The sequence below is a fragment of the Triticum urartu genome, chromosome 7A (genome assembly GCF_056163025.1).
Source record: "Triticum urartu cultivar PI428250 chromosome 7A, HENAU_Tu73, whole genome shotgun sequence".
Lineage (NCBI taxonomy): Eukaryota > Viridiplantae > Streptophyta > Magnoliopsida > Poales > Poaceae > Triticum > Triticum urartu.
The window spans coordinates 747,471,310-747,491,248 of NC_141879.1; the positions used below are offsets into that span (position 1 = coordinate 747,471,310).

General features: G+C 43.4%; 1 pseudogene; it reads right to left on the bottom strand.

Moving 5' to 3' along the window:
* Nucleotides 1–275: 275 nt before the first annotated feature.
* On the bottom strand, nt 276–414 carry LOC125526128 (small nucleolar RNA Z247; annotated as a pseudogene).
* Nucleotides 415–19,939: the final 19,525 nt, after the last annotated feature.

Genomic DNA, 19,939 nt, shown 5'->3' on the forward strand with positions numbered 1-19,939 from the left:
GCCATCGATTATTGGAAGAACGTGCAACTCTACGTCCGTACTGGTTCTAGTTCTCTTGTAGCCGGCTCCACCTCCACCTGCGTTCTGCCTGTTGTAGCCGCCTCGTCCTGTACCGGAGCGGGAGGACTGAGAAGCACCGTGCCCACGCCCGCTGCTACTATTGCTGAGGCTGCGTCCCTGCTGGTTCTGCCCACGACCTCCTATGTTGCGCCTGCGAGAGGCAGCATTAGCAGAGGACTGGCGAAGATTTAGACCATGGAGCAGATTCATGCGGGCATCAAAGGAGAGGAGTTGGTTGTATAGCTCAGGAACAGTGATCGGCTCCACTCGAGCAGCAAGAGCAGAGACGACTGGATTATAATCTAAGTCGAGACTAGCAAGGATATGAGAGGTGATCTCACCATCAGTGAGAGCAGTTCCTCCAGCACAAGCAATTTCGTCGGTGAGAGACTTGACCTTGGCGACATAGTCTCACATGCTCAAATTCCCCTTCTGTAGATTGTGCAGCGCAATTCTTGTGTTGATTGCTTGCACTTGTGATTGGGCCACAAACGTCGCGTGGATGGCAGCCCATACCTCGGCAGGCGTCTGAAGCGTACTACTTGGGCCAAGATCTCGCGGGAGAGGGATCCCATCAAAAATCCTTGAAGGTGCTGCTGGTGGACGGACCAGATGACGCGCGCCATATTGACAACTTGTTCTTCCTTCCCGTCCTTGGTGACGGTGAGGGTGGCCGGCGGCGCTTGGCTAGCCAGATCAAGGAAGTGCGACATCTGAGCGCTTTTAATTCGAGGCAGCACGACGGCCTTCCAAAGGAGAAAATTGCTCCTGGATAGCTTCTCTTGGGGTGGAGGTTCAATGGACATGGCGTTGGTAGTACTGGATGAAGGGGCGAAGAGGGAGGACGATGAATCGGTAGTGAGGGCACTCATGGTGCTGGCGAGAGCGGAGGAGATAGTTCCGGCCATGGCTTTCCTTGGAGCTAGACGGAATCAATCTAGGAGGAAGAGGCTCTGATGACCATGTAAAACTATGATGGAAGCGTTGAACTCTTTGCTCGGGCCGCACTTGTATATATATTGACAATGCCGTGGCTTACAAGTTGTAGATCGATCAATACATGAGAGAGTCAGTAGAGGAGATAGACACAAGAAGGGATAAAATAAGGTTGCAATTTGAACAACTCTCCTTTCCCTATACAACTAGTCTAACATGCGTGCCAAAATAACAGTCACGGCTGCCAATTGAACCCGACTCAGAAGTACGCGATTTTCTTGAGAGCAGAGCAGGTGTTGTGCTGGATTGCAATAAATAAATAAAGCCTGGCTGCGATGGAGTTAAATTAGTATAAAAGTATCTTCCAATCTCTTCACTGTTTGTCAAGTAGTAGAAAATAAACAGACAGGGAAAAGACACACCGAGATCTGGGATATATGCGAGTCTAAAACTTTGTATAGACTCAAAGTACGAGAGAGCATCACAACCCATGAAGGTGCATCACAATTCCCAAACTTGAAGCCATGGTACAAACAATTTGTCAGAGAAAAGGATACTACGTGTGTGTTTTCAACATATTATATCATGGCACAAACTGAGAGCCCTTTTTGAGAAGTACAAATTACTTTTTATTAGATAAAGCAGTACAAATTACTTTTTTTAGAATTAGCAGTAAGAAAAAAGACCAATCCACGGACTAACCCTCATTGGCATTTTTTATAGGAGAAACTCCGCGAGCAATGCATGTTGGAGCACCCCGTCCTTTAGAATTAGCCATACAGATTACTCGTTTTATAAAATTTGCTTTATAGCAGTACAAATTACTGATAGCTATAATATGGAGTACAACATATTACAGCTTTAGACCGAATTGGACAGACCTGGTGGGATCGTTTTTCTCTTCTTCTTTTTTTGAACCGGGCCTCAACCCCTTTCCATTAAAAGCATAACAGAAATACATAGTTCAGACAACCACAGACCCAAGTACCAACTACATCGCAAGGAAACTAGAAAGGGGAGGCGAGTTCAAAGCACCACTTGGAAACACACCATGAGCACTCGTCATCGAGCAGCTTATTGCGGGGCGAAAACCCAGCGACACCTGTGATCACGCAACCTAAAGGATCTAAACACCAAGGAGTCCCCAAAAGGAACCCGAAATAGTCTAACTTCACCAAGCTTACAGGCTCACAAAAGAGCAATCAGAGCACTTGCGCAGGAGTGAAAGGCAGCCTATCTTTGACAGACGAGAACTCGAAGCTCCGAAGAGATGCAGAAGGGATCAGTTTGAAGCTGAGTTGGTTGGAGCCGCGCAGATTCTCATCATCATCGATGCACTAGACCTGAGCATCTTGGCTCCGCGCTCCATGGTCTCCCGATCATCGCCAGCCATCAAACCTGCCCAGTACATCAAAAAACCACAAGCAGCATACACCACATTAAAACGGCTTTTGGGATCTTTATGTTCAAAAGTAGCTTGGTTACGATTGTTCCAAATCGCCCAACAGACTGCCGCCAAACCAGAGGTGTAAAGTTTGGTTCCATCAGGAAGGAAAATATAACACCAGGAATAGTACTGCCAAATGTTATTTGGACATAAAGATGTGCCCAGCACACATCCAACCGTCCTCCATACCACCCGAGCCACATGGCACGTAAAGAAAAGATGCTGTGAGGTCTCCACATTCTCACAAAAAGAGCAATTAGGATTGCCTGCCCAGTTGCGCTTTCTCATGACTTTTCTAGTCAGAACCGCGTCTTGGAATACTTGCCAAAGAAAAATTTGGATTTTAAGGGGGATTTTCGCTTTCCAGATCCATCTATAGTCACATCCAGCCAGATGCCTTTCCAAGTGTGTATAGACCGATTTGGTCGAGAATTTACCTTTTTTACCCAACGCCCAACTAATCTGATCAGTTTCGTCAGATAACTGCCAAGAGGTAACCACCTCAACCAGATCCTTCCACTGATCCGTGAGAGGAGGGTGTAAATTTCTTCTGAACATGTCACCACCCCCAAAGTTTTTAAATTCAGCAACAGTAATCTCCTGATAGTTGCATATGTGAAATAAGGTTGGGAATTTATCTCTTAAGGGGGCAGCACCTCTAATAGGATCCTTCCAAACTCTGGCTATATTACCAGAGTTCAAGGTCACTTTCCTCTCTTCCAAATACACTTCCTTTACTTTCATAATAGCTTTCCAAATGGGGGAATCCCCAAACTTACTTTTCGCCGAGGGGATCGTGTCATTTTTGAAATATTTAGCACGAATCACCTCCTGCCAAAGCCCTTGCTTAGTTTCCAATTTCCACCACCATTTGGTGAGTATGCTGATATTTTGTCTATGCAGATCTTTAACTCCCAGCCCCCCTTTGTTTTTGGATCTACAGATTCTAGACCACTTTACCAAGTGGTATCTTTTCCGACCATCAGTCTCCTGCCAAAAGAACTTTTTTCTGTGTTTATCTAACTTCTCAATCACTTTCTTAGATAGCATGAACATAGACATGTAGTAGAATATGATGCCAGTAAGAGAAGAGTTGAGTAAAGTCAGTCTCCCCCCAGAAGATGCTGCATTCCCGTTTTTCTCTGAAACAGGCTTCGTTCCATCTGCGCACGCTTCCCTGAAAAGAAAAGAAAAATATCTGCGCAGGCTGCAGGTTCTGCTGTACGTACGTGATCATCGACTTGCCTACGGGAATTTCGGTCTCCGATACAATCTGCCGCCCTGCATCTCCCTCCTCCCTAGATCCGATCCGATCCCATCGATGGGGTGCAGCACCTCGCGCGCGTCTCGGTCCACCGCCGACACGCCCAGCCCATGGACCGCCCTACCGCCGGATCTGCTCCGCGAGGTCTCTGGTCGCCTCCGGCATGCCGCCGACATCGTCCGCTTCCACGCCGTCTGCAGGTCGTGGCGCGACGCTGGGGCGCTGCTTTCTCGCCCCAGGTGCCTGCCATGGGTTCTCACGTCCCGCAATAACGGCCAGATGTTGCACTCCGTCGTCGACTTCAATCGCCCCCACGAAACGCCCCACCGCTTTCCCGACGTCGTCCTCGCAGAGCCACCACCTGCCAACAACAACAATAGAAACTTGGTGGTTAGCTCGGACGGCACAGCCGCCTGGCTCTTTGTCGCGCACCCTGAGCCGAGGCTCGTCAATGTTCTTACCGGAGCCGTCACCGGTCTACCTCCCTTACCAGACGAGATCAGGATGTCCATGGAGAATTTACGCGGCGTCGTCTATGGCGATGACACTATCTTTCTGCATACCTTCATTAACCCGCCTCCCTCTTACTGGTACGAGGCGCCATTTATAGCGGCCATCCTGCATCCTGGCGATGCAACATGGTCAGTCAGGATAGAAAGACTTAAATTATGGGAACAACCATATGCCATGTATCATAACGGCAAGGTCCTAGTATTGACAGGTAATTTTCCAGGTAGGTTGCTGATGATGATGGACTTCGAAACCAATGGGGGTGATATCCGCAGCAACCTCGAGTTGAGGTGGGATGTATGCTGGGACATCAATTATTTTCATGAATGCAGTTACTTCTTGGAGTCACATGGTGAATTGTTGTTGGCATCCATCTTGACGAAAAGGTGTTCGATTCGTAACACCAGCGGTGATGGGCACCCGTACCGAGTGACATTACACACAATGCGAAAGGAGCCAGGCAGTGGTAAGATGCAGTGGGTGGAGACAGATGGGCGAAACCTAGGTGACCACGCATTGTTTCTTGGATCTCCCGCCAGCTTTACTGTGAATCTGGATGAAGCCAACGGGTGTGCCTACTTTGTCCTTGGAGCTGGTGTATTTAGGTATAGCTTTATTAACAATGAGACCAAGCTCGTGAAGTGGTTACCTTCTGGATGCCGCGTTGGCGATGAGTGTGCGTGGCTTTGCCCCAACCTGACATTTACTCCTGTCCATGAAATTAAGGAAATGCTCGAGGCTTGAAACAAGAAGATCATTAAATTTTTGAACTCAAAAGGATAAAGTGAGGTTTAATAGCTTTGATTTACTTTGTCTCCACATTTTCTTTGAACAGAAAATGGTGATTTAATTCTCTACTATGTATTTGTTGATATTTCTTAGTTTTTGGTTCAAGAGCTTTAACTTTGGTTAGTTTGTGGATATTTCTTGTTTTCTCGCATGGTGCAGTGTCTCCTCTCCACTTCCACTTAAGGTGCACCTTGCTTCCTCCATGACGTGCCTCCTCTTCAATTCATGGTAGGATGGCAAAATATTCCAGACCACTCTCCACCAAAAAACACGAACCTTTGGTTGAACACGAAATTTCCATAGCCTCTTCCAAATTTCCTCTCCAACCAATGAAGTCGACGGACTAATGCTGCTACACTGCGCCTTCTCAAACAAGGCCCTATATGACCATTTCTTTCCCAGCCCAGGACCAGATGTCATCATACTGAGACTTACAACGAGGCATATTGAGGACCGCATCAGCATCGATGGATTTTTTTTTGCAAACATGTGTATGTAATACATTTTTATTTAATTTATGTAAACTATGTCTCCACTATAATGCGAACAGATTTCACCTCTTTCAAATTTCTTTCTGTTTCAATGTGGCCCACAATTTCATTAACATTAGAAAAAGGTTACAAAACCAAAATACTTCATCACACATTCGCTCGGACGAAGGTGAAAGAAGGAACACACTGTTTTTCCGGCGCACAAACACCTCGCCGGATGAACAACGATATTTTCTTCGAGCTCAAACTCGTGTCCGGAACATACCACTGGCTCGGCTCATACTGGCGTGCTTTACATCAGTACACGAGGGAGGGATTTATACCCCAGGTGCATACACACGCATGCACACACTACCAAGACAACAACCTGCCCGGCTCCTATGCCACTCACGCACTAGTGCTAACAAACTCCAGCATGAAGCTAGCTAACTAAACCCACGCAGCTAATAACCCACTACCTACATGCACGGTCAAGGCCTGCGTAGCCTTCTTAGCATCCAAACGACCCGGCCAGTCCCTGCGGCCACGCTACGCACCTAGCTAGCTAGTTCCGCCGACGCACACACACGCCCACGCCCGGCACGGACTCGACTTGGTCGCTCTCACGCCGGTCACCACCGCCACGTGCATGGCTTATTGTCAACAAGAATGTGTCAAAGAAAAGGAATCATCGACAATAGAAATATGTTATGGAATGCTTCATCACAAAAGGCACTTCTTGTGACGGATTCTCGAAAACGAAAGTATATTCTTATATTAAAGCAATGTGCAATGTTTAAACATTTTACTTGATTTTGTAGCATTATAATCCGATGCACTTGAACCAAGGCCCTCTTTTACGTACAAATAAATAGATGTGTATAGTCATTATTCATTGCTCATGAAGAGACAAAATAAAAGGAGCACATCTATCTACAATACATGAACGTACGTATAGGTACGTATGTGAAAGGTACATGCAGTTGGAAGGATATGCAATGTTGATCAACGGATCCCTGTAGAAATATGCTTTCTGCAAACCAAACCATCATACAAAAGGAATATACATACATCAGCCATACTACATGCACTGGTCTAGAACTACCGTCCTCCAACTGTCCTCCATAGGCCTATGGAGGACAAAAAGGAATACCATGATAGATTTAATGGAACCCCAACTCTCTGGATGCTAATATTTCCTGGGTCTAATGGAACTCCATGAGTTTGTGCTCCGGAAGATTGAGAATGATCAAAATTGGTTTGCCGATTGGCTCGATAATATCTTCGTAGAACTGAGGGAGCACCAGGAATTGGGTGAACCATTATTGTGTTTCATGGCTAGTACTAGTTGCATGTAACACAAGTATTGTGGAATAAAACTCGTTGTTTCATCACAAGCAAAAAAAAGCATATCTCTTTGATGACAAAGCATTTTTATGAACATTGATGCATAGTACATTGAGGCAAAATGTAGATAAACATGCATATTTGATGGAGGCAGATAATAAGAAAAGCATGCAATACATGGGCCCTACTCATTGTATTTAAAACAGAGTTTACAAGAAACTAATAATACAGATTTTGGTCTGAAGGATTGCTATGGCAGAGTATCTGAACGGTTCCATGGATTGGAGGTAGGATGAATCGATAAATCAATACACCATGCAGAAATATTCTTCAATAATCTCGTGGGGCACGTTCCAAGTGCATCATGGATATCCGCCCTCCTTTGTAATTAAATTTTTCAAATTAATGTTTCACATGTATAAAAACACAAGCACTCAAAACAATAACTTCATTTAGCTGGAGGCAGCTATGAAGTTGATCATAATCTCATTAAATTAATCGATTCATCCAAACAAATGTTAGCATATATTTATTATAGCTACATGCACCAATGGTTAAACCAACAAGATGGTATCTCGATTAACTGCCTCGATGCTTGAAACTAATTCGCGTCAATTATAGCAATTTAAGGAAAATAATTATTAGGACAATAAGGTCAATGATTAAGTTCATGGAAACTTAACTTAAGCTAAAACCACTTTTTTGCCTCGCATTCTTTCTAGAGCATCGCCTTTAATGTTGTGTCATCTTCAAAAATCTGGGACATATTGGCCAAAAGATCATGGAGTGACAAATATGCAACAACCCTTGAGGGAGCCTACTCATCTTCTTGCACATCATAAGTATTAGACTGCAGAGCTTTGGCATTGTATCCTCCGTCCTCCACTCCTCAAGGGAAAAGAAATTGCAATAGTATGAAGTTGCAGCCAAGGAAATCCTTGTGCAGAGCATGAGACATCTTCATAACCATATAGCCTCAGCACATGGGAGCTTCTCCAGGATAGACATTCGATCTTACTTAATGATATCAACAATTAGAATAAGATGTCTCGGGCCTTGTGGGAGCTCAACATGTAATGCGTCAACTACACCAATTCCACCCAAATAAATATCAACTAGGAAAGGCATGTTTGCAAGTATGCTAACCATCCCGGTGGGTATGCAATTTTCGTCTCATCACCAATATTAATGTTGTTAGTTGAGTCATATGTCCCAATAAAATCACCAAGTTATGGCAATGGGATTTTGTACGAGCAAAATTAAGATTTAAGGTATGGAGCACTTTCTACTTTGGTCGTAAACTCCTTCCATGCGGTGGTGTAGAAAAATCATTCCATAGGTAAACATGTTTGAGAGTAGGGATGGCCCATATATAATTTGGTACCCCCGAGTTCAGTTTTGTGTACATTAGATCTATAGTCTGCAAGTAAAGGTGTTGTCCAATTGTACATCACCGAGTTACACATTCACATTGTCTCAGTCTAACGCATCTAAGATGAATGCATCCAACAATTACTCTAGAGAAAATATTTCAAACGTGAGTTTTTAATGTGAAAAAATCTCAAGAATCTCAGCTTAGGTAGGGATGCTGATGTGAGTCCAAAGTCAAGAAAAGGTCAGGCATAAGGTTTCTCTGGTAAAATCTCACCACTCAAACTTTGAAAAGAAAAATGATGCGATATAATTATATCGGATGATGACGCATCAGTTCGACCTACATTTTTTTTAGTATATGTAGACCTAAGAACGAGGCCTCAAATGACGAGTTATATTGAAATGAATACACACATACATACATACATTCAAAGTGAAAGGAGCCTGAATCCTGACCTATAGGTTTGTTACTGACATCACGAAATATATGCATCAATCACGTAAGATATCATGTATCCTTATTCTACGAATCAATCCGTGGGTCATGCTTCCTTCAACAACTTGGACCAAACTTCTTTGAGACAACTTGGTAACATACTTGTGCACTATTTCTTCTAGTTTGCATTTTGGTGTATGTGGAATGAAGTATTCTGCTATCCACAATTCAATAAGATCAGACACATATATCTTCTAGTCCTCAGAGAAAGTGGCAAGAAAAACTAAACATGATCGTAAATTTTGATTTGGCAGGTCCTTGTAGCTGCGAGCTAGTATGTCACACATTGTCCTTATGTGTTGTGTTGATGTCCAATCCAGTAGTATATAATACCATGTTGGTGTATTTAGATTCTTTGATAGATAACCACCAAAAGATACAAGTGCAAGTAGTACTCCATCAAACTTCCTTGCGAGCTTTCTTCCAATATCTTCAAAATCATCGACATGAGTTATGCCTGTAGAGCTTTTCTAATAAAATGTTCCCAGCTTTTCTTTTCATCTGTGTTCTTCAGTGCATGGACATGGGTTAGCATTTCAACATGATTGACATCATCTTTGTTTCGTGTGGTCAAGAATATTCTGCTGCCGTTATTTGAATCTGGAAAAGCCTTTACCGTTCTAGTTATTTGTTCCCATATGTCCACTTTCCCCTTACAATTAAGAACTTCCAACTCTCTTTTGTTTAATAGAAAATGATAGATCATTTTCCCACAATATACTCACTGATTTGATGAAATAAAATAGATTTTTATATATCCTCCACAGTTTTCTGCATAATATCCTTTAATAAACCAATACCCTTGAATATTTCAGATATAATCACCCAAGCAAAATTTTCAAATTTTTGATTGACGGGGGCATGTACTTTTCTTGCGAGTGTTGCTTTTTCTGCACCACCCATGGCAACTAAGGAGACATCACTAATCTTGTCTTCATTGCCAACAAACATACCACTAATTCTATGTTCGTTCTCAAAACCAACCATGACAAGATCATCTTGATAGTCTTGGTCCATAATATTAAAATTTTGTGGCAATTCATCCTCAGCTATAGCAGTATTATCCAAACCAATATTGTTTTTTCCTCACTTTCAAAGATATAACTAAACTTTATTTTTATACGCCGAGTTTTAAACACCGATGTTATGAAGAGTAATCAGGTCACTTTGAAGCGAACATACCTTAAAATAGCACCCGTAAAGCCCGTCTTTAGCCGGTTTATCTATCCAAGTTATCATCTATTCTGATGACATTCTATGCCTCATATTTTGTTGCCTTAATCTGGTTGACAAGGATAGCAACTCTATCATTTCCCATTCTTCGTTTGTTGTCAAGATCTCTCAGGTAGCCGTTTAGCCGCACGTGCTCATCTTTCCGCTCAGAGAGAGAGGGGGAGGGGAGAAAGAGATGGTGAGAATATTTACCTCACACTCTCCTATCGAGCTTTCTGAGCTGGTAGCTAGCGCAATAGATCTAAAAGCAGAGCTAATAAGAAGCATGTCCTTCGTATTAGTTTGATTGTCTTAACTCTACTGTTAAATCTTCTATGCTATACCAACTGGATACATAACCATCAATTCATTTTGGACACTGCGACCAAAATCAACACGGTATTATCATTGTGACATTATGGTCTTGTTGCACAACACACTCCTGTAAAGGAAAATCGTCTTCTGTAGTACACCAAAAGGTCACAATAGAAATGAGGTGAAATTTATCCCATTTTTGAACCAAATCAATATATTCAGATTAGTGGTAATAGACCACAACCCCATTTTATCAACAAGTATAGCAAGTTACCATCCCAACCCTCTCAGTTTCTTCAAGAAAAGAAATGCATTGTGATGGCTCCCCGGACATCTCTAAGAAGTAGGTGGTGGTGAAAAACACAACACAATTTGTTGGTTACGTCGATGCTCTTCATGAGGTAAAGGCTCTACTGGGAGCCGTCAAATATGTAACTTGGTTTTTTTATGTCGTTTAATTAGAATCAACTATATGTTTCAAAATAATAACTCTTATCAAGTTCTGATTGATAAAGAACTCAATTGAAATTAGAGGTAAAGATTACCCGCAAACAAAGAAATTAAAGGCAAAGAATAAAAAGAAATAAAGCTCCAGTTTTTGCTGATAACTCTAGTTTGTAATCAACGAATGCATATGATTAGGGTTACAATAAGATCTAAGGAGAACACCAAACAAATCCTAACATGTATAGTGATCGTGTGGTGTTCTCCATGTCGCGTGGAACCTAGTAACATGTAGTGCAAGGGAGGCGTCGCCTTGCGCGGGCGACTCAAGGCGAAGGAACTAGCGCCGCCAAGCCTCATCCTTCCCCGATCCCTTGCCACCGCCTGAGGCTGGCATCGGCGAAGTCCGTGCCGCGGACAAGGACGGTGGTGACGGGGCCATGCTACTCTGCCCTAGGGAGATGTGGAGGGCGCGATCTAGGCTTTGACCAGCGGTGGTCTTCCCCGGTGCAGCGGCTCGTCAACACATCCACTCTCCAGTGGCTAGCTCTGGCCGGCCATGGGGCTTCGAGGTGACTTCGGGCAAGCCTGGCCCCTCCGGGATCCAGATCTAGCGCATACGATCCTGTAGGACCGTTGTACCAAGGCGGTCCTCATCTGTTCATTGGTGTGAAGGAAATATGCCCTAGAGGCAATAATAAAGTTATTATTTATTTCCTTATATCATGATAAATGTTTATTATTCATGCTAGAATTGTATTAACCGGAAACATAATACATGTGTGAATACATAGACAAACAGAGTGTCACTAGTATGCCTCTACTTGACTAGCTCGTTAATCAAAGATGGTTATGTTTCCTAACCATGGACAAAGAGTTGTTATTTGATTAACGGGATCACATCATTAGATGAATGATCTGATTGACATGACCCATTCCATTAGCTTAGCACCCGATCGTTTAGTATGTTGCTATGGCTTTCTTCATGACTTATACATGTTCCTATGACTATGAGATTATGCAACTCCCGTTTGCCGGAGAACACTTTGTGTGCTACCAAACGTCAGAACATAACTGGGTGATTATAAAGGAGCTCTACAGGTGTCTCCAAAGGTACATGTTGGGTTGGCGTATTTCGAGATTAGGATTTGTCACTCCGATTGTCGGAGAGGTATCTCTGGGCCCTCTCGGTAATGCACATCACATAAGCCTTGCAAGCATTGCAACTAATGAGTTAGTTGTGAGATGATGTATTACGGAACGAGTAAAGAGACTTGCCGGTAACGAGATTGAACGAGGTATTGAGATACCGACGATCGAATCTCGGGCAAGTAACATACCGATGACAAAGGGAACAACGTATGTTGTTATGCGGTCTGACCGATAAAAGATCTTCGTAGAATATGTAGGAGCCAATATGAGCATCCAGGTTCCGATATTGGTTATTGACCGGAGACGTGTCTCGGTCATGTCTACATTGTTCTCGAACCCGTAGGGTCCGCACGCTTATGGTTTCGATGACAGTTATATTATGAGTTTATGCATTTTGATGTACCGAAGTTTGTTCGGAGTCCCGGATGTGATCACGGACATGACGAGGAGTCTCGAAATGGTCGATACATAAAGATTGATATATTGGAAGCCTATATTTGGATATCGGAAGTGTTCCGGGTGAAATCGGGATTTTACCGGAGTACCGGGAGGTTACCGGAACCCCCCGGGAGGTATATGGGCCTTAGTGGGCTTTAGTGGAAGAGAGGAGAGGTGGCCAGGGCTGGGCCGCGCGCCCCTCGCCCCTAGTCCGAATAGGACAAGTAGAGGGGGGCGGCGCCCCCCCTTCCTTCTCTCTCTCCTCTTTCCCCCCTCCCGAATCCTATTCCAACTAGGAAGGGGGGGGGGGGAATCCTACTCCCGGTAGGAGCAGGACTCCTCCTGGCATGCCCTCCTCCTGGCCAGCCGCACCCCCCCTTTGATCCTTTATATACGGGGGCAGGGGGCACCCCTAGACACACAAGTTGATCCACGTGATCATATTCTTAGCCGTGTGCGGTGCAACCTTCCACCATAATCCTCGATAATATTGTAGCGGTGCTTAGGTGAAGCCCTGCGATGGTAGTACATCAAGATCGTCACCACACCGTCGTGCTGACGGAACTCTTCCCCGACACTTTGCTGGATCGGAGTCCGGGGATCGTCATCGAGCTGAACGTGTGCTAAAACTCGGAGGTGCCGTAGTTTCGGTGCTTGATCGGTCGGGACGTGAAGACGTACGACTACATCAACCGCGTTGTGCTAACGCTTCCGCTGTCGGTCTACAAGGGTACGTAGATCACACTCTCCCCTCTCGTTGCTATGCATCATCATGATCTTGCGTGTGCGTACGGATTTTTTTGAAATTACTATGTTCCCCAACATGGTGCTGCCGGCTGGGGTTGTGGCGAGAGGTTAGTCAGGGTAGCTTGGTGGTGGCTCCCGTGTGTCTGCTGCGCGGGAGGTCAGCAAATCAGCGGTTTGCCACACGTATGGTTCGTGCCCGAGATGCTCCGGGTGAAGGCTTTCTCGGTTGTTGTCGGCCGACGGCAGTAGTGCTCGCGGGCATGTTTCCCTCCTTTGAGGCACAATCATGGAGATCTTTGACCTCTGCTACACTTGGTTCAAGATTTTCAGGAGAAAGCCTAAGACCTGACTTCGGGTTGGCGACAGAGTCGTAGTCGTCGCATCCCCCTTTGGGGCGTCGCTTGGAAGAGTTTTGATCTTGTTCTGGCATTCTATGGGCTGGAGCTCACCTTGCTCGGGCTGTTCCGGGGGATACCCTAGATTTGGGTCTCCCAGATCGGACAATGACGGTGTATTTAGTGAAGTTCTCCCTCCCGAGGGCATCGTTTTAAAATACTGTTAACTGGGGTGGCGGAGCATGAGGTTGTGCGGTGTGGCATCTCTTGCGTCGGCGATGGAGGGTCTTGGCGGCGTGGCATAGCGGGGTCCTGGCGATGGATGGTGGCACTGTCTAGCGTCGAGGATAGTTAGGACTGGCAAGGCCTATGCATTGATCTGTCCTGAAGATGAGACAACGGAATATGGCGGCGGCGGATTCTAGAGCGTGCGCATACGGTGTGCGTTGAGGGTCTGCTAGATCGGTTGGTGCTCTCGGCTCGCAGTTGGGCAGCCTGGTGAGGCCACCAAATTAGATGGCATGCATGGATGCGCCAGTGCACTCCATCAGAGTTGTAGGTCTAGGGATTGAGGTCGCCAGAAAGGTGGCTTTGGGTCGATCCATGTATCTGCTTTGTCAGACTCTGTTGAACAATAATTTAGTAAAGATGGTTGTATGCATCGATTGACGTAGAGGCCCGGGGTAATCCTTCTTTTCAAAAAAAAAAACATGCAGTGCAAGGGCAAGCTAAGATTTACTCCCTCCTATTCCCAAATATAAGTCTTTGTAGAGATGCCACTATGGGCCACATACGGATGTATATAGATGCCACTATAGACCACATACGAATGTATATAGGTCCATAGTGGAATCTCTACAAAGACTTATATTTAAGAATGGAGGGAGTATTAGATAAGTAAATGAAAACTTTCAAGCACGATGTGGTATGCTATAATTTTATATAAGCTAATAAAAATACCTTACTAAGTTTTTTTCCCCTTTGGTTTAACATCCCGGCAAGATATTAAGATGCGGGCATGCCAAGCAAAGAAGCTCCTCTGTGCATGCATGGACTGCATGCCTTGCTTGAGATGGGGCTTTAGAATCATAACTGAGCTTGGTCGTTCTGAAGTTTGATTAGGAAAACAAACTGAAAGCCGCAGTATCTTTTCAGAATTACAGTTTTTTTACAAGGAATTTCATAAGTATATCTTTGGAAGTTAGGATGGAGATGGGCCTCTGCATGCAGTGCCACAGCTGAAACTTCACGGCTGGGCCTGGCCTTCTTCTCATTTGCCCTACGTCGATCTCTCCTCTCCTCCCAAGATCCGATCCGATCCGATCAATGGGGTGCATCCCCTCGCGTGCGGCGTCTCGGTCCGCCGCACCAGCGTCCACGCCGGCGCCCGCGTCCACGCCCAGCCCCTGGAGCGGTCTACCGCCGGAGCTGCTCCTCGAGATCTCCGGCCGCCTGCAGCATGCCACCGACTTCGTCCGCTTCCACGCCGTCTGCAGGCCCTGGCGTGATGCGGCGGCGCTGCTCTCCCGCCGCACCTGCCTGCCGTGGGTTCTCACATCGTGCGGCGACGAGATGCTACACTCCATCATCGACTTTCATCACCCCCTCGAGACGCCGCACGACGGGCACAACCACCGCGACTTCATCCTCGCCGATCCACCAACTGCGCCACGTGCCAATAACAGAATCAGAATCTGGGTGGCTAGCGCGGATGGCACGGCTACCTGGCTCTTCATTGCGAGTCCCCAGCCGAGACTCGTCGACATTCTTACGGGAGCCGTCAAGCCCTTACCTCCCTTCCCAGACGAAGAAAGAATGTCCATGGAGAATTTGCGCGGCGTCGTCTATGGCGATGGTACTGTTTTTCTCTACAACTTTATTAACAAGTACCCCTCAGAGTCCATTACGGCGGCTATCATGTGCCCCGACAGTGCGACCTGGACGGTCATGACAAAGATGCTGAAATTGTTTACACAACCCTATGCCATGTACCATGATGGCAAGGTCCTAGTGTTGGATGGTGATTCTCTGTGGTACTTCAAGATGACGACTGACTACGAAGGCAACAGCGTTGATGTCGGCAGCAGACTCGAGTCGAGTTGGGATCTATATGGGGATATACATTATTCTCATCAATGTAGCTACATCTTGGAGTCACACGGTGAGTTGTTGGTGGCATCCGTCCTGGCAAGACCGTCTTTGTGTCGTTACGAATGCATCCATCCAGCGCGCGCTGCGGGTGATGGTGCGCACATTGCAGAAAGAGTCTGGCGGTAACAAGATGCAGTGGGTGGAGAGAGACAACCGGAGACTAGGCAACCACATGTTGCTCCTTGGAACTCCTGCCAGCTTCACGGCGAAGCTGGACGAAGGCGGCGGGTGTGCCTACTTTGTCTATTGGGGTGGCGTGTTTAGGTACAACTTTTTAGATGATGAAACCAAGGTTGTCAAGAGGTTGCGTCCTGGATGCTGTGCTGGTGAAGTATGTGTGTGGCTTCGCCCTAGCCTACAAATTACTCCCATCCAAGAAATTAAAGAGAGGCTAGTGGCTCGAGGCTCGAAACAAGATGAAAAAGGATTGCTTTTCAAAGTGAAATAGACAAACTGTAATTTAATATATATATATACACACACACACACACACATAAACACTATTCTGATCACGGGACCAGAATAATATTCTGATCACAACATGAACTTCCCGAGTAACGCGCCTGACCTTTTCCGAGTACTAGGTTGAACTTCAACTAAAAGGTGTCCAAATGTGGCTTGCGATATACCGTTGGATAGCTATGGACATCAGTATCATGACCCAAGTTAAATTTTTGGCAAAATGTAAGCGTTTAAGAGCAGTTTTGAAAACCGTTTTTTCTTCATACATAAAATGTGAATCGTATTTTGAATCGCATTTGTAAACTGTTTATCGAAATGAGACAAATAATATGGCGTTGGAAAGCTTCTGCAAAACCGCTCCTTCCACATGTTGAAAGTTTTCTCTAATTCCCTACGGTTAAAGAGTAATTCGGAAAATCATAAAATTTCGCAAACTGAACACCCGAGTTCGTATTTTTGACACCATTTCTAAACGGCTAATCCAATTAAGGCAAATAATATGGCGTTGGAAAGCTTATGAAAATGTTCTACTTTTTTATGTTAAAAGTGTTTTCTAATTTTGAATGGTTTAAAAGTAATTTAGAAAATAGTACAAGTTCCACCAAGTTCGCATTTTCGAGCTAATTTTTTAACCATACGTCCAAATGCAGCAAATGATATGGCGTTGGAAAGCTTGAAGAAATGTGGAACTTTTTTGTATATATTGTTTCTCCTAATTCATTACGGTTTTATGTCAGTTTTGAAAATGGTTAAAAATGTATTTTTGCCGTAATTTCTACAAACTTTATCGGAATGGGGCAAAAAATATACCGCTGAAAAGCTACGGAAAATGCAAAACTTTTTCATGTTGATGGTTTTCTATGATTCCTAGCCGTTTTCAAGTAATTTTGAAAATGGTGGGATCATGCGTTCTGCCTTTATCGCGAAACAGATTCTTCGAAAATGTACCGCGTGAAGAACCTGAACTTCTCGGTGCGTGTACCTGAATTTCACTCTGTTTTTCACGTGATTGTTTTGCTCGTAGATCTTCATCCACTGCTCGTAGCTCTCCATCCATTCACCGGAATTGAGCGGGTGATATACCGATGGGAAGCTGCTCTAAACACGCAACTTTCCCGTGTTGCTCATTATTTCATACTCGCGATGATTTTGAAAGTTTTTCATCTGAAATTCATTCAGTGTAGTAGGTGAACTTCCTGCTGTTTTCATGTTGAACTTCTGTGATGTATTTTTGTTTGTAATTTTCTCATCTATTCATCAGTGTTATACAAATAATATTCCTTTTGTACAAACGTCTCTCACAGTAAATTTTTTTAACTTTCTCCGACTGAGTTACATGCCTGAACTTCCCTCTGTAGGAACCCGACCTTTGGGCTATCTTCCCAACCATGTCTCCCCGCGCGAATTTTTTTGGTTACTCATGTTCTATGTGATGTAAGTATAATCTACAAACGGTTTTTAGCAACTAAATGCATGTTTTAAATAGGAATCTCGCCCATTGGTAGATTTGCTCTCGGGTCATGATGAAACATGTCTGTATTGCAATTTTACTGCCTGAGCTGTTCGACCTGAACTTCTCCCAGTGCTAGGTTGAACTTCCGCCAACATTGCCCAAATGGGACTTGCGATATACCGTTGGAAAGCTATGGACACCAGTGTCATGACCCAAGTTAAATTTTTGGCAAAATGTAAGTGGTTTAAGAGCAGTTTGGAAACCATTTTTTCTTCATACAAAAAACGTGAATCGTATTTCTGATCGCATTTCTAAACCGTTTATCGGAATGAGGCAAATAATATGGCGTTGGAAAGTTGCTGCAAAACCGCTCCTTCCACATGTTGAAAGTTTTCTCTAATTCTCTACGGTTAAAGAGTAATTTGAAAAATCGTAAAATTTCGCAAACCGAACAGTTGAGTTCGTATTTTCGATGTCATTTCTAAATGGCTAATCTAATTGAGGCAAATGATATGGCGTTGGAAAGCTTATGAAAATGCGCTACGTTTTCATGTAGAAAGTTCTTTCTAATTTTGAACGGTTTAAGAGCAATTTAGAAAACGGTACAAGTTCCACGGAGTTCGTATTTTCGATATATATTTTTAACCGTATGTCCAAATGCAGTGAATGATATGGCGTTGGAAAGCTTGAGGAAATGCGAAACTTTTTGGTGTATATTGTTTCTCCCAGTTCTTTACTGTTTTAAGTCAATTTTAAAAATGGATAAAAATGTATTTTCGCCGTAATTTCTAAAACTTTATCCGAATGGGGCAAATAATATACCGTTGAAACGCTAAAGAAAATGCAAAACTCTTTCATGTTGATGATTTTCTGTGATTACTAGTTGTTTTCAAGTAATTTCGAAAATGGCGAGATCATTCGTTCTGCCTTTATCGCGAAACAGATTCTTCAAAAATGCACAACGTGAAGAACCTAAACTTCTCGGCATGTCTTCTTGAACTTCACTCTTTTATTCACGTGCTTTTTTTCCTCGTAGATCTCCATCCACTGCTTGTAGCTCTCCATCCACTCACCAGAATTGAGCAAATGATATACCGATGGAAAGCTACTTTAACACGCAACTTTCCCGTGTTGATCATTTTTTCATACTCGCGACAATTTTAAAAAAATTCTTCTCAAATTCATTCAGTGTAGTAGTCGAACTTCGTGCTGTTTTCACGTTAAACTGCTATGACGTATTTTCGTTTGTAATTTTGTCATCCATTTCGTCAGTGTTACACAAATGATATTCTTTTTGTACAAACCTCTCTCACAATATTTTTATTAACTTTCTCCGACCGAGGACTTGAATTTACACAAATGATCTTCTTGTCGTTTTGAAGTAAATTAGAGAAATGGCAACGCACTACATGAAGTAGTTGAACTTCTCGGGCATGTCTGTTTGAACCTCACTCTGTTTTTGACGTGTTGTTTTTTGCACTCTGTGAAGTAGTTGAACTTCTGGGGCATGCCTATTTGAACTTCACTCTGTTTCACTTTATTTGTATTTTTCTTATATGAAATACACACCATGTAGTACTGAACTTCCGGTTGTTATCACTTTGAACTTCTCTCTGGTTTTAGAGAATTATTATAAAACACAAAAAACAATATGTTTTATATGTATTTTGGACATCTAAATACACGGTGAACCTCTCTCACAAGAATGTTTTGAACTTTTCCTCAATGAGCACTTGAAGTTCTAGCAACCATTTTTTGTGTTTATGAGTTGTCTTTAAAAGTGCAAAAAATGGCTTGTGTTTTTTTTATTTTTTGAACAGGTAAATCCTATGTTTTAATAAACTCCAAACTTCTTTGTTATTTCAATTTGAACTTCACTTTTCTTTATTTTTGAGTAAGAATTATATTGGATTTTTATATGGAAAAAACAGAACATGGAAATACAAGGTGAACCTCTCTCGCAAGAATTTTTGAACTTCTCCGGACAGAGCACTTGAACTTCTTTCAACAAACCTTTTAAGCTTTTATTTTTCTATACTTTTTATTCTCACCTGAAATGCATTCCTTACAGTACTTGAACTTCTCGTTGTTTTCACTATGAATTTCTGTCACATTTTTGTGTATACGTCGAATTACACGCAATTGAAGGTCGGACGCCATTTTTTGCCATTTTAAAACATGTAATTGGAGGTCGGGCGTCCCGCATTATAAATTATGAACCGTGCACGGAGGTGCACGTGAACTTCTTGCAACAAATTTGAGTTTTTTATATACTTCGACTTTCTCTGTTATTTTAATTTCAACTTCTTAGTCATATTCTTAGAAAAGAAAAATGTTTTTAAATAAGCACCAAACATTTTTTCTGTAAATTGCACTTCATAGTTTTATCTTTATTAGAGACGGTAATAATTTGAGTTTCCCGTATACATCGAACTACTCCTCTATTTTAATTTGAACTTCGTCATTTTTATTCTTTAGTAACAAGAAAAATCTGAGTTTCTTTATAAATATCGAACTTCTCGAAATATTGGAAACCT